Source organism: Eretmochelys imbricata, chromosome 11 (genome assembly GCF_965152235.1).
Source record: "Eretmochelys imbricata isolate rEreImb1 chromosome 11, rEreImb1.hap1, whole genome shotgun sequence".
NCBI lineage: Eukaryota > Metazoa > Chordata > Testudines > Cheloniidae > Eretmochelys > Eretmochelys imbricata.
In genome coordinates, this window is record NC_135582.1 from 235,851 (window position 1) to 251,037 (window position 15,187).

A 15,187-nucleotide genomic window follows, 5' to 3' on the forward strand; every position below is an offset into this window, starting at 1 on the left:
ACCATGAACCTGAATAGTCAGAACCTTATTATCTGTTATTTGTGTTTAAATTAAATTAAATTAGTAAGTCTCAGACTTTTCCATGCCATGTATCTCTCTAGCATTCCATCACACTGCCCTCTAGGCCCAGGACATGCTTCCCTCCCCAATAACAGATCACACTACCATCTAGGTCCATGACACTCCTGCCACCCCATCCTATCACATTGCCCTTGGTCTGGGATGCTCTCCTCACCGTCCTTATCCTCATCTACCAGGTGACCTCTCCCCCCTCCTATGAAAAACAAAAGCTATACAAAGCTATGTTGAGAATGTTGCTGTAGTTAGGCGGTATGGCCTCCCTTCAAGCCAGGGGGAGGAACCACCCTCCCTGCCCAAGTGGGTGGAGCCAGGAATGCCTCGCCCCTCCCACCGGAAGTACGCCACTGGAACAGTAAGTATAAAGGGCGGGGCAGACACACAGAGGGAGACAGACAGATCCTGCTCGCTCCCAGCCAATGACCCTGCTGCTGAGCCCAGAGATGCCCTGCCCACCAGGGAACTTACTGCTGCCACGGACCTGCCAGGACTGCTCTGGGCCACCTACCCAGAGGAGGCCGACGATGCCCTGCTAACCCAGGTGCAACCCGAGGGGAGGGGAGGCAGTGGTGGAGGGACAGATGACCTTAGTCTGACAGCAGCTTTGCCAGAGACACAGATAGCGTGTTGCGGCTGGAATCCCCGCTGACCCATTGCTAGACCACTCTGCCACTGTTAGAGCCCTGGATCGGGGTCCGGTGGAGCAGGCTGGGCCCAGACCTCACCTGCCCCCAGGAGGGCAGCCTCCCCTCACCAGGTCCAGTGGCCTGTGCTCGTTGGTTGTCTGCTGGAGCTAGGACAGAGCGAACCGCAGGGGTCGGGTGTCTCTGCGACTAGAGACCAGAGCTCATTAACTGCTGGGTTTTCTCTGGCTCTGCTACAAGTGTCCAGACTAATTGACTACTGGGTGTGCCCTGGCTCTGAACCAAGAGACCGGGCTAATTGACTACTGGGTCTGCTCTGGCTCTGTAACAAGAGCACAGAGCTCATTGACGACTGGGTGTGTCCTGTCTCCGCAGCAAGAGATTACGGTGTTTGTCCAGTCCCTGCTTAAAGGGCCGTAGGGCTATAACCTGTTGACTGTTCATAGAATCATAGAATCTCAGGGTTGGAAGGGACTTCAGGAGGTCATCTAGTCCAACCCCCTGCTCAAAGCAGGACCAATCCCCAACTAAATCATCCCAGCCAGGGATTTGTCAAGCCTGACCTTAAAAACTTCTAAGGAAGGAGATTTCACCACCTCCAGAGGTAACCCATTGCAGTGCTTCACCACCCTCCTAGTGAAAAAGTTTTTCCTAATATCCAACCTAAACCTCCCCCACTGCAACTTGAGACCATTACTCCTTGTTCTGTCATCTGCCACCACTGAGAACAGCCTAGATCCATCCTCTTTGGAACCCCCATTTCAGGCAGTTGAAAGCAGCTATCAAAATCCCCCTCATTCTTCTCTTCTACAGACTAAACAATCCCAGTTCCCTAAGCCTCTCCTCATAAGTCATGTGTTCCAGTCCCCTAATCATTTTTGTTGCCCTCCGCTGGACTCTCTCCCATTTGTCCACATCCTTCTTGTAGCGTGGGGCCCAAAAATGGACACAGTACTCCAGATGAAGCCTCACCAATGCCAAATAGAGGGGAACGATCATGTCCCACGATCTGCTGGCAATGCTCCTACTTATACAGCCCAAAATGCCGTTAACCTTCTTGGCAACAAGGGCACACTGTCGACTCATATCCAGCTTCTCGTCCACTGTAACCCCGAGGTCCTTTTCTGCCGAACTGCTGCCGAGCCATTCGGTCCCTAGTCTGTAGCGGTGCATGGGATTCTTCCGTCCTAAGTGCAGGACTCTGCACTTGTCCTTGTTGAACCTCCTCAGATTTCTTTTGGCCCAATTCTCTCATTTGTCTAGGGCCCTCTGTATCCTATCCCTACCTCTCCTCCCATTTTAGTGTCATCTGCAAACTTGCTGAGGGTGCAGTCCATGCCATTCTCCAGATCATTAATGAAGATACTGAACAAAACCGGCCCGAGGACCGACCCTTGTGGCACTCCGCTTGATACCAGCTGCCAACTAGACATGGAGCCATTGATCACTACCCGTTGAGCCCGACTGTTGAGCCAGCTTTCTATGCACCTTATAGTCCATTCATCCAGCCCATACTTCTTTAACTTGCTGGCAAGAATACTGTGGGAGACAGTATCAAAAGCTTTGCTAACGTCAAGGAATACCATGTCCACTGCTTTCCGCTCCTCCACAGAGCCAGTTATCTCATCACAGAAGGCAATTAGATTAGTCAGGCATGACTTGTCCTTGGTGAATCCATGCTGACTGTTCCTGATCACTTTCCTCTCCTCTAAGTGCTTCAGAATTGATTCCTTGAGGACCTGCTCCATGATTTTTCCAGGGACTGAGGAGAGGCTGACTGGCCTGTAGTTCCCGGATCCTCCTCCTTCCCTTTTTTAAAGATTGGCACTACATTAGCCTTTTTCCAGTCATCCGGGACCTTGCCTGATCGCCATGAGTTTTCAAAGATAATGGCCAATGGCTCTGCAATCACATCCACCAACTCCTTTAGCACCCTCTGATACAGCGCATCCAGCCCCATGGACTTGTGCTCGTCCAGCTTTTCTAAATAGTCCTGAACCACTTCTTTCTCCACAGAGGGCTGGTCACCTCCTCCCCATGCTGTGCTGCCCAGTGCAGCAGTCTGGGAGCTGACCTTATGCGTCTTGGGGCAAGACATACGGACTCCTGGGAGAACCTGCTCCCGCATAACAGGCCGCAGCTAGCTGCCTATCTGGAAACTCAACCCCATTAAGCCCATTGGGATACTAATGCCAAACTGCTAATTTCCCCAATACTAGGCCGACATCCCAACGATGCAGTGAGGCAGGGTAGCCTCCCAGAGGGGGAGGGACGACCACCACTTGACTACAGTTACATTTGCATGGTTAATCATTTTACAATCAGCAAATACCAGTGTTAAGGTTCCTCATGCCTTTACAGTGCCCCCAACCCCAGGAGTCTACACAATTATGACACAGGATTTACTCACATGATCATATATTAATAATATCCTATCATAAGAACATTTTCTACAGCTTTAGATACCCAAGTGTAGCATTTATAAAGCTTTTCCCCCGATTTTTGCATACTTGTTTTCATTGTCACAACAGATCAGCGTTTCTGTATTGACACTTTTATATGATAGGTTCCTATTTCCTAAAGGTCTACATTTTAATATTTTAGTCAGCAGCTATTTGTTTACAATTTCTTTTCAAAGAGCACTTCAGGGAACAAAACAGTTAACTGTAAAGTTGGCTTAGCTGCAAATTTAGGTGACTTATATATGCATCCGATGAAGTGAGCTGTAGCTCATGAAAGCTTATGCTCAAATAAATTGCTTAGTCTCTAAGGTGCCACAAGTACTCCTTTTCTTTTATATATGCCAAAAATTCTTGCTATTCTTCTTTGTTGTTATGCTTAATCTATAATATACTGTATAACAGCTTACTGTACAATTTTCATATAAATGACTATAAGGGACTCTATTTGTCTGGCACACACAGAATAGTGGACAGAAGTCGAAGGTGCTATTCATCTGCACCTAAAGCCATAGAAAAAAAGTTTGAAGTTATTTCTTTAAAAAAAGTACAATTAAAGACTTATCACAATGCATACACTTAGGAGGCAGAGTTCAAATTAACAATAGTGACTTACCAAAGTGTCTTTTTTTAAATGGAACATCCAAGGAGTTTCCAAAAGCAAAAAGGTAATGAAAAGAAATTCCATAGTGTGAAAGCATTTGACTACCTGCCAGCAGAATGATGAATCCCACGCACCTTAACAGGTTTGCAGGAGAGAGCCCTTCTCTTCCTGTCTTGCACATATTAGTTGTACAGTTTAAACCACATAAAATGCACAGGAAAGGAGGGCTTCTGCAAAGCCCCACATTATTCACTGCACACTTTCACTAAATTTTTCATGATACAGCCAAGCTAACCACACAAACTTGAAGTTCTTAAGCTGTGTACATTTTAACAGCTAAGAAGTGTACAAAAAGTACTGCATACGTGGAGTGCTATTTCAATTAGTCATAACTTAGAGAAGCCAAAGCCATTTTTCACTGGAACACTCTCCTATTCCCCGGCTGAATTTCAGCGTTGTACCCCAGCTGTTTCAGAGCTACAGCTGTTTAAAATAAAAAGTTGCATGAATTATTTTTTAATATTGGGGAAATTAGTGTACACACACACACACACACACACACACTCCTTCTGTTAACCAATGGCTGAACTATTTTTTACTCACCTTGCAGAAAAAGATAATTCAATTTGTGGCAAAGGCCAGACCTTAGAAAGTCCCCTTTTAATATAAAAATTGTGGGAACCAATGAGCACTGAAAAGAGTGGGTTAGAATGGAAACACTCGGATAAACTTAGCAAAACTGGTTATTACCACTCATGCTATGAAATAAAAATAAAAATTGACACCTATTTAGCAAAGCACATGCTTAAGTACTGGGAGTTAACCTCTCTTCCTTGAGTTTTATTCATCTTAACCACAGCATCTGAGTGCCTTCCATGTAAATGAATCAACAGCAAAGTCCTTAGTGGACTTTATGAAGACTCTGGCTCTCCTCCCTTTTGAGGGTAAAAACTCTACTTGTGCACATGCTTAAGTGTTTTGCTGAATCAGGGCCCTGAAATATATACACTGACAAAAACCTTGGTTAGCTCAGACTTAAGGCTGCTCAGTGGTATTTCATGCCTTTCCAGAATGACGAGTTCAGCAAAACTCAAACCTCTGAAAACCAGGAAATAACTAGTTAATGTACACACCAATGCAACCTTAACTCTGCCCCACTGGAACTGGCAAGAACCACTGGGAATTATCTGCATGCAATTCCAGCTGCATTCACTGTGTTGGGTGTAGCTGTACTGAATGGTGTAGGGATTAGCTGGAACAGTTTGGCAGAGCTGTGATTGTGATATGAGGTGATCTGTGCAGCCCTGTGTCCCCCACAGGGAGTGGGGGGCCTGAGCACCTCTGTCTTCTTATGCTGCCTCTCCTCCCCCCACGTGTGTAATGAAAGGAAACAGGTGCACCACAAGGGATGCATTTTGCCTTATTTCAGCGCCAATGTAATGTGCGTCCTTAGTAGAGCACAGGAGACTTCTTCCTTGTGTTAAGAAGCTCTGAATCAGGGGCTCCTTGACTCAGTTCCATTTTTCAAGAAACATGATTATATTATCCTAATTGTCTTTCATCTTCCCTCTAATTAATCAATGTTAATTGATTATTCAATGCTGGTTCCCCAGTGGAAAAGTAGCAACATGAAATCATTCTCATCTCTGCATAGAGCATGTGTCATTTATTATCTTTCAGAAAATACTTCAAGCCCCGATTACATTTCCAAAAAGTAAAAAAAAACCCTTGACACAGGCAGATAGTAGCAACCTGCCTACAGATCGTTCTGCTTTCTGCCCAGATGAGGGTTTGAATTTACAGTGCATGGATATAGCTCAGATTCACTGGCCACATGTCCCCTTGAGCCAATTTGGTCATATGCAAACAGGCTGGCTGAAAATGCTCTTGGCTAGTCTTTGTGCACATAGGTATTGCAACCTGTTTAGTGCATCAGTGGTTAGCAAGTACTGTCCCAGACAGCCTTGCTCTTCTTTTAATAATGTTTTCAATATTGACTCCCCCAAGGAGCAGTGGGTGCCATGCACTAGCTGAGGTAAATACTGAGCGACTGATTTCATTTGGGGACAATCAGAGCCATGATTTGAGCCTGTGTGCAAAAAACATTGGCAGAATGTGGATTTTGTGAAATGCTGGTATTTTTGCAGGGGATTGCAGGGTGCTGTATCTCATAGGAACCTTGGAGCAGAAGGGGCCTCCTGAATCATGGAGTCCAGACCGCAGCTATCACAGGAAATGCCATCATATAATCCTGTTCATAAATTTATCAAGCTCCATCTTAAAACAGGTTGCTTGCTCAAATTACACCAAATCTGGGTCACTAAACCTATACTGAATCCCCATGCGGAACAGCAAATTTAAAGGCAATCCACATAAGCATGTGAATTTTAGTTAGAGCACTTAGTAGAGCCATCCTTTAAACAGAAAAAGAGTTCTCAACCTTAACTACAGCAGAGCTGGTGGTCCACTATACTATACGGTGTAGAATCTTACACAGCTCAAACAATCTCTCCCATAACAGTCCTGAATTTAGCAGAACAGTTTGCATAGAATCATAGAACATAAGGGTTGGAAGGGACCTCAGGAAGTCATCTAGTCCAACCCCCTGCTCAAAGCAGGACCAATCCCCAACTAAATCATCCCAGCCAGGGATTTGTCAAGCCTGACCTTAAAAACCTCTAAAGAAGGAGATTCCACCACCTCCCTGGGTAACCCATTCCAGTGCTTCACCACGCCCCTACTGAAAAAAAGTTTTTCCTAATATCCAACCTAAACCTCCCCCACTGCAACTTGAGACCATTACTCCTTGTTCTGTCATCTGCCACCACTGAGAACAGCCTAGATCCATCCTCTTTGGAACACCCATTTCAGGTAGTTGAAAGCAGCTATCAAATCCCCCCTCATTCTTCTCTTCTACAGACTAAACAATCCCAGTTCCCTCAGCCTCTCCTCATAAGTCATGTGTTCCAGTCCCCTAATCATTTTTGTTGCCCTCCGCTGGACGCTTTCCAATTTTTCCACATCCTTCTTGTAGTGTGGGGCCCAAAACTGGACACAGTACTCCAGATGAGGCCTCACCAATGCCAAATAGAGGGGAACGATCATGTCCTTCGATCTGCTGGCAATGCTCCTACTTACACAGCCCAAAATGCCGTTAGCCTTCTTGGCAACAAGGGCACACTGTTGACTCATATCCAGCTTCTCGTCCACTGTAACCCCAAGGTCCTTTTCTGCCGAACTGCTGCTGAGCCATTCGGTCCCTAGTCTGTAGCAGTGCATGGGATTCTTTGGTCCTAAGTGCAGGACTCTGCACTTATCCTTGTTGAACCGCCTCAGATTTCTTTTGGCCCAATCCTCCAATTTGTCTAGGTCCCTCTGTATCCTATCCCTACCCTCCAGCATATCTACCACTCCTCCCAGTTTAGTGCCATCTGCAAACTTGCTGAGGGTGCAATCCACGCCATCCTCCAGATCATTAATGAAGATATTGAACAAAACCAGCCCCAGGACCGACCCTTGTGGCACTCCGCTTGATACCTGCTGCCAGCTAGACATGGAGCCACTGATCACTACCTGTCGAGCCCGACAATCTAGCCAGCTTTCTATCCACCTTATAGTCCATTCATTCAGTCCATACTTCTTTAACTTGCTGGCATAAAATACACACATTTGTGAAACATTTAGGTAAGTTTTATGGGCCATTCGATAGTTGTCTGGACAACTCTTTCCATGTGTCCTATTCAATGAAGATAAGACAAGGACAGGAATGAGGAAGTCTCTTTTGGGGGAGGAGTGTTCCCAGCTGGGATTAAGTATCTATGGGGGGGAATACCCAACATTAATGTTTAAGTAGAACCCCTGAATCTGCCCTGCCTGCCTTCCATCCACGGCATAAAAGGTGGAGGAGAGAGGAAGCTGGGAGATAAATAGTGAGAAAAGCCGGATTATAGCTTATCATTTATATTCTGGTAGGCCCAAATACCCCAGTCAACGTTCAGGACCCCATTGTGCTAGCTGCTGTACAGAGAAGTAACACAGACAGCTGTTCCTGGCCCAGTGAGCTCAAAATCTATATCAGATAAAATGCAACAGGTGGACGAATCAGACAATGAGATGGGGGTGGGTTGGGAGGATGAAGTAACAGTGGAGTGAACAGAGTTACACAGCAATGCAGAAGTCTTAGTCCACCACTAGTCTAATGGGAGAGATTTATAAACATCAAAGGCAGGTTTCAAAAACAGATTTAGAGGAGGAGAAGGCAGAAGCTTGACCACTCTGATAGAAGATTTTCCCATGCACAAGGGAGCAACATGGGAGAAAGCGTGGAGGTGCTGGAGGGAGAAATAGGACAGGTCAGCGATCAGGGTTGCCATCATTAACAGAGTAATGGTAGGGGTAACAACTTAAACTAAATCCGATAGACTGGGTGGGGCTACATAGTGAAGGGCCTCAAATGCAAAGACCAGGAGGAGCTTGTATTTGAGTGGTAGAGGACAGAGCCAGTGGAGTGACACAAAGATGGAGTGATGTGGTTGGAGCAGTGAGCCAGGAAGAAGATAACAGCAGGAAAGTTATGAATGAACCTGAGAGGGCAACGTGGCTGACATGTAGGCCAGGGAGCAGATTATAGGAGCTGAGGTTACAAGACGATACCTGACCAAGAGCCCAGGCAGTCTGGGCAGACAGAAAAGGCTGCATCTTTAAATAGTATGTAAATGGGTCAAGTCAGAACAAGTCAGATTACAGGCCTTTGTGTCTAGGCAGATGGTGGTGTTTCCCATTGTCACAGAGAAATTAGAGAGATGGGAGGTTTGGGAGAGGGGAGGGGAAATTTTAAAAAATCACTTTTTGCCATATTAAACTTAAGTTGCTATTTGGCCATTCAAGTGGAGATGTCAGAAAGACATGCTGAGATGCAGCTTTGCATGGAGGGAACCAGATCTTTGGCAGAGAGATAGATTTGTGAGTCACCACCATTAAAATGTCATTTGTGGATCAGAGCATCTAGAGACAGAGTGGAGAAAGAAGAGCAGCGGAGCCAAGAATGCAGCTTTGGAGGACACCCTCTGACACAGGGAATGAGGAGAAAGCTACAGTCAAAGGTCTCCCTAGGGGTGTATGCAGCAATCTGAAAGCGTGCACAGGCTAGCTGACCTATTGCCCCATGGACTTCAGAAAAGCGGACTTTGACTCCCTTAGGGAACTGATGGGCAGGATCCCCTGGGAGGCTATTATGAAGGAGAAAGGAGTCCAGGAGAACTGGCTGTATTTTAAAGAAGCCTTGTTGAGGGCACAGGAACAAACCATCTTGAAGTGCAGAAAGAATAGCAAATATGGCAGGTGACCAGCTTGGCTTAACATGAAATCTTCGGTGAGCTTAAACACAAAAAGGAAGCTTACGAGAAGTGGAAACTTAGAAAGATGATGAGGGAGGAGTATAAAAATATTGCTTGAGCATGCAGGGGTGTAATCAGGAAGGTCAAAACACAACTGGAGTTGCAGCTAATAAGGGATGTGAAGGGTAACAAGAAGATTTTCTATGGGTATGTTAGCAACAAGAAAAAGGTCAGGGAAAGTGTGGGATCCTTAATAAATGGGGGAGGCAACCTAGTGACAGGTGATGTGGAAAAAGCTGAAGTACTCAATGCTTTTTTTGCCTCGGTCTTCACAAACAAGGTCAGCTCCCAGACTGCTGTCCTGGGCAGCACAGGATGGGGAGGAGGTGAGCAGCCTTCAGTGGTGAAATAACAGGTTAAGGACTATTTAGAAAAGCTGGACATACACAAGTCCATGGGTCCAGATCTACTGCATCCGAGGGTGCTGAGGGAATTGGCTGATGTGATTGCGGAGCCATTTATCTTTGAAAACTCGTGGCAATCAGGAGAGGTCCCAGACGACTGGAAAAAGGTAAATATAGTGCCCGTCTTTTAAAAAGGGAAGAAGGAGAACCTGGGGAACTACAGACCGGTCAGCCTCACCTCAGTCCCTGAAAAATCATGGAGTAGGTCCTCAAGGAAACCATTTTGAAGCACTTGGAGGAGAGGAAGGTGATCAGGAACAGTCAACATGCATTCACTAAGGGCAAGCCATGCCTGACCAACCTGATTGGCTCTGTAGATATGGGGAAAGCACTGGATGTGATAGATACGGACTTTAGCAAAGCTTTTGATCCAGTCTCCCACAGTATTCTTGCCAGCAAGATAAAAAAGTATGGATTGGATGAATGGACTATAAGGTGGATAGAAAGCTGGCTAGATTGTTGGGCTCAACGGGTAGTGATCAATGGCTTGATGTCTAGTTGGCAGCTGGTATCAAGCGGGGGCCCAGGGGTCAGTCTTGGGGCTGGTTTTGTCAACATCTTTATTAATGATCTGGATGATGGGATGGGTTGCACCCTCAGCAAGTTAGCAGATGACACTAACCTGGGGGGGAGAGGTAGATAAACTGGAGGGTAGGGAAGGGTCCAGAGTGACCTACAGAAATTGGAGGATTGGGCCAAAAGAAATCTGATGAGGTTCAACAAGGACAAGTGCAGAGTCCTGCACTTGGGACAGAAGAATCCCATGCACGGCTATAGGCTGGGGACCGACTGGCTAAGAAGCAGTTTTGCAGAAAAGGACCTGGGGATTACAGTGGATGAGAAGCAGGATACCAGTCAGCAGTGTGCCCTTGTTGCCAAGAAAGCTAAAGGCATATTGGGCTGCATTAGTAGGAGCATTGCCAGCAGATTGAGGGAAGTGATTATTCCCCTCTATTTGGCTCTGGTGAGGCTACATCTGGAGTATTGCATTCAGTTTTGGAACCCCCACTACAGAAGAGATGTGGACAAATGGGAGAGAGTCCAGCGGAGGGCAATGAAAATGATCATTGGGCTGGGGCACATGACTTACGAGGAGAGGCTGAGGGAACTGGGATTGTTTAGTCTGCAGAAAAGAAGAGTGAGGGGGGATTTGATAGGTTCCAAAGAGGATGGAGCTCAGTTGTTCTCAGTGGTGGCAGATGACAGAACAAGGAGTAATGGTCTCAAGTTGCAGTGAGGAGGTCGAGGTTGGATATTAGGAAGCACTATTTCACTAGGAGGGTGGTGAAGAACTGGAATGGGTTCCCTTGGGAGGTGCTGGAATCTCCATCCTCAGAGGTTTTTAAGGCCTAGTTTGACAAAGCCCTGGCTGGGATGATTTAGTTGGGGTTGGTCCTGCTTTGAGCAGGGGGTTGGACTAGATGCCCTCCTGAGGTCTCTTCCAACCCTAATCTTCTATGATTCTATGTATGCTAGCAGTACCCCAGATCTCTCAAGACACCTCTACTGCTATACACACTATGAGCACTCGCCTAGCTGGAACAGTCAGAGGAAGAGCTGACAAGGGAAACCCTAATAAAAAGGTCGGGGGGGGGGGAGTTCCAAACTCCTGCCAGCCAACCTAAGACACTGCCTCCAGGAGCCTATACATTACACTATACACCAGAGGCGGGCAAGCTACAGTCCGCAGGCCACATCCGGCCCACGGGACCGTCCTGCCCGGCCCTTGAGCTCCTGGCCAGAGAGGCTAGCCCCCAGCCCCTTCCCCGCAGCCACACCGGCACGCGGGCAGCACTCTGGTCGGCGGGGCTGCGCTCTCCTGCAGGCAGCTTGGCAGGCTTCGGCCAGGCAGGGCGGCTGCCAGACATGCTGCTCTGAGTGGCATGGTAAGGGGGCCGGGGCCGGTCAGGGGCGGTTGAATAGGTGTGGGAGTCCCGGGGAGCCTGTCATGGGGCAGTTGAATGGGGCGGAGGTTCTGGGGGGGCAGTCAGGGGACAGGGAACGGGGGGGTTGGAAAGGCATGGGAGTCCCGGGGGGCCTGTCAGGGGGCGGGGGTGTGGATAGGGGTCGGGGCAGTCAGAGGACAGGGAGATGGGGAGATGGATAGGAGTGGGGGGTCCCAGGAGGGAGCAGTCAGGAGACAAGGCGCGGGGGGGGGGGTTTGGATGGGTCAGGGATTCTGAGGGGGGCAGTCAGGGGGTGGAAAGTGCAAGGGGTGGGATGGGGGCGGGGCCAGGCTGTTTGGGGAGGCACAGCCTTCCCTACCCGGCCCTCCATACAGTTTTGCAACCCCAATGTGGCCCTCGGGCCAAAAAGTTTGCCCACCCCTGCTATACATCCACCTCCAGTACATCCTTGGCTTCAATCCCCTACCCCAAGACAGGACAGACCTCCTACGCGGACTGAGAGATGCATACAGAGACCACCTCCACCCTGCTTACTAGGAGGATCCCTGGCTTTTGCCTGCATAGATCAAGCCTTCTTTGTGGCCGCGCCTTGTTACGGTACCAGAGGCTGAAGAGAACAGTAAGAAAGAGACACCAGTGCAGCTGTCCATCCCATAGAAACAAGGGATAAAGAAAGCAGCACAACAGCTCCTCCTACTAAATCTCTTTCCAAACCAAGGAAATGAAAGCAGGACAGAGAAAAAGCGGGGAGAGAAAGAGACTCTCCACAGGTGACAGCAGCATGGAGCCAGAGCCCGGCAGCAGGACTCAGATCCCACAGGTCCCCCTGCCATAATGTTGGGAGCGGGTAAAATGTACTTTGTTGTGGGTGGGGTTGGGTGGGCAAAAAAAAAAACAGATTGCACAAATTTGCGGGAAAACACTTTAAAAATTTTAATGCTTAAATGTAAGCAAGGGATAGAAAGAGATTGGATGTCTATTACAACAAGAGATAAGGTATTTTTTACATGGTTTAAGCAAAACTTGTTTTATTCTTTTAGTGGTAAAAACTGGCTGAATTCTGTTTATATTACAGCTGTCAAGTGATTAAAAATATTAATAGCAATTAATCGCAGTTTTAATCACATTGTTAAACAATATTAGAATATCATTTATTTAAATATTTCTGTGGTTTTCTATATTTTCAAATATAGGGCCGGGGCTCAGGCCACAGGGCTCCAGCGGGCAGGGGCTGCTCCAGCCCCTCCGCCGGCTCCAGAGCTGCGGCTTCTTCAGCCCCCACGCTGAGCTGTGGGCTGGGGCTTCAGCCAGGGCCATCCCTAGCTATTCTGGGGCCCTACATAGGGACTACGAAGGGGCAGGGCTGGGGCGGAGCAGGGCAGGAGCTTTGGGAAAGGGGTGGAGTGGGGGAGGGGCTGGGGCGGAGCACGGGTGGGAGCCATGGGGAAGAGGCGGGGCAGGGGCTGGAGCCTGGTGCCCTACGCAGCTGCGTACTTTGCGTATGGGTAGGGATGCCCCTGCCTTCAGGCCCTCCCCACAGGTATGCGATTAACATGTTAATTGTTTTCAGTTAATCGCAGGTGTTAACTGCGATTAATTGACAGTCCCAGTTTATATACATAATATATTAACCAACCATGGTGGAGGGTTTCTCAATAGCACAGGAGCATCTGTCCCTCTTGCAGGATGTAAGGATTTTGCAGGTAGGAGTGGGATAAAAATGCAAGCAACAATGCTGGGGCGGGTGGGAGTGGGTATTCCGGGGTGGAATGGAGGGGTATTAAAAAAGCAGTGCCGCATGGAGCCCCCCGCAGAGCTGCTGACAGCTGATAAACACAGCTTCCTACCACAGCAGTTCTCGCCCTCAGAATCTGCCTTGTTAAACATTATATTGGCTGCAGTGGAGTTTCCTCTCTTTCCCACACCCTTCTTCATGACAGTGTCTGTAGAAATTACTACAACACTGCACAGCCTTCAAGAGGGGTTAGAAACAGCAGCAGCTCTAATGCCTTCTCCCCAGACATGGCAAGTTTTACATCTTCTGACTCCTTCATACTGGATGTGAAACAACACGGGAGGGCCCTGAACTGCAACAACTTTACCAGCCTGGCTCAAATGGCTTCATCCTTCATGTAATTTAGCAGCATCATAATTTGCCCACATAGTACTTTATATGTTCAAAGTCACGTGCTAACTGACCCTCAGAACTTCCCTGTTAAGTAGATAGGGGATTATTTTACAATTGGGGAAACTGAGGCAAGGGAAGATGTGACTTTGCAAAGGCCACAGAAGGAGCCAGTAGTGGAGCTATATTTAGAGCGCAGGATTTCCTGAGCTCCAGCTGTGCTCAATCCACTAGACAAGGCTGCCTCTCGACATACACCTCAGAACATCGACCTTCCCATAGTTATTTACTATTTATATTATCACAGTGCCTAGGAGCCCCAGTCATGGACACTGTACAACACAGAACAAAAAGATTGTGAGCTCTTCAGAGCAGGGACCATCTAACCAGATGTGGTCACCCCATCTCAAAAAACATATACTGGACTTGGAAAAGGTTAAGAAAAGGGCAACAAAAATGATTAGGGGTGTGGAACAGTTGCCATAGGAGGAGAGATTAATAAGACTGGGATTTTCCGCTTGAAAAAGAGATGACGAAGGGGGAGATATGACTGAGGTCTATAAAATCATGACAGGTGTGGAGAAAGTAAATAAGGAAGTGTTATTTACTCCTTCTCATAACACAAAAATAGGTATAACCAAATGAAATTAATAGATAGCAGGTTTAAAATAAACAAAAGGAAGTATTTTTTCACACAACGCAGTCAACCTTTGGAACTCCTTGCCAGAGGATGTTGTGAAGGCCAAGACTATAACAGGGTTCAAAAAAGAACTATGTAAGTTCATCGAGGACAGGTCCAATGGCTATTAGCCAGGATGGGCAGGGATGGTGTCCCTAGCCTTTGTTTGCCAGAAGCTGGGAATGGGCGACAAGGAATGGATCACTTGATGATTCCCTGTTCTGTTCATTCCCTCTGGGGCACCTGGCATTGGCCACTGTCGGAAGACAGCATACTGGGCTAGATGGACCTTTGGTCTGACCCAGTATGGTCGTTCTTATGTTCTAATGCCAGATGCCACGGATGAAATCAGAAAGCACCTTGCACAATATGAGGGCTAACTAAACAGGTCATTGTGTAATATTTTAAATAGTGGAATTGTAACTTATGTAAAGATGCCCAGTGCTTGGGATGGGCACTCACAAACTGAAATAAAATAAAGGAATACAGGACCATAATTCATAGATTCCAATGCCAGAAGGGCCCATTATAATTAACTAGTCTGATCTCCTGTATAAAACAGGCCATAAAACTTCCCCAAAATAATTCTTTGAAAGATTTTTTAAGAGCAGTTCAGTATCTCTGCCTTTGCTGAAACATTAATGCCATTCCTTTCTTTGTTAATTTATGGACCTACTTTCTTCCTATTACTTCTTTTCCCACTAGTATATTTATAAATACTCTTCTTATCCCCTTAATCCTTTGGGCAGCATTAACTCATTACCCGTACAGAGCTGTGATCATTATTTCTTATCACATTATACTCAGGTAGACACTTCATAATTCTATTCTTAATGATTTTCTTGACTATTTTTCCTGGTACTGCTGTTAGGCTCATTAGTTTATAATTCC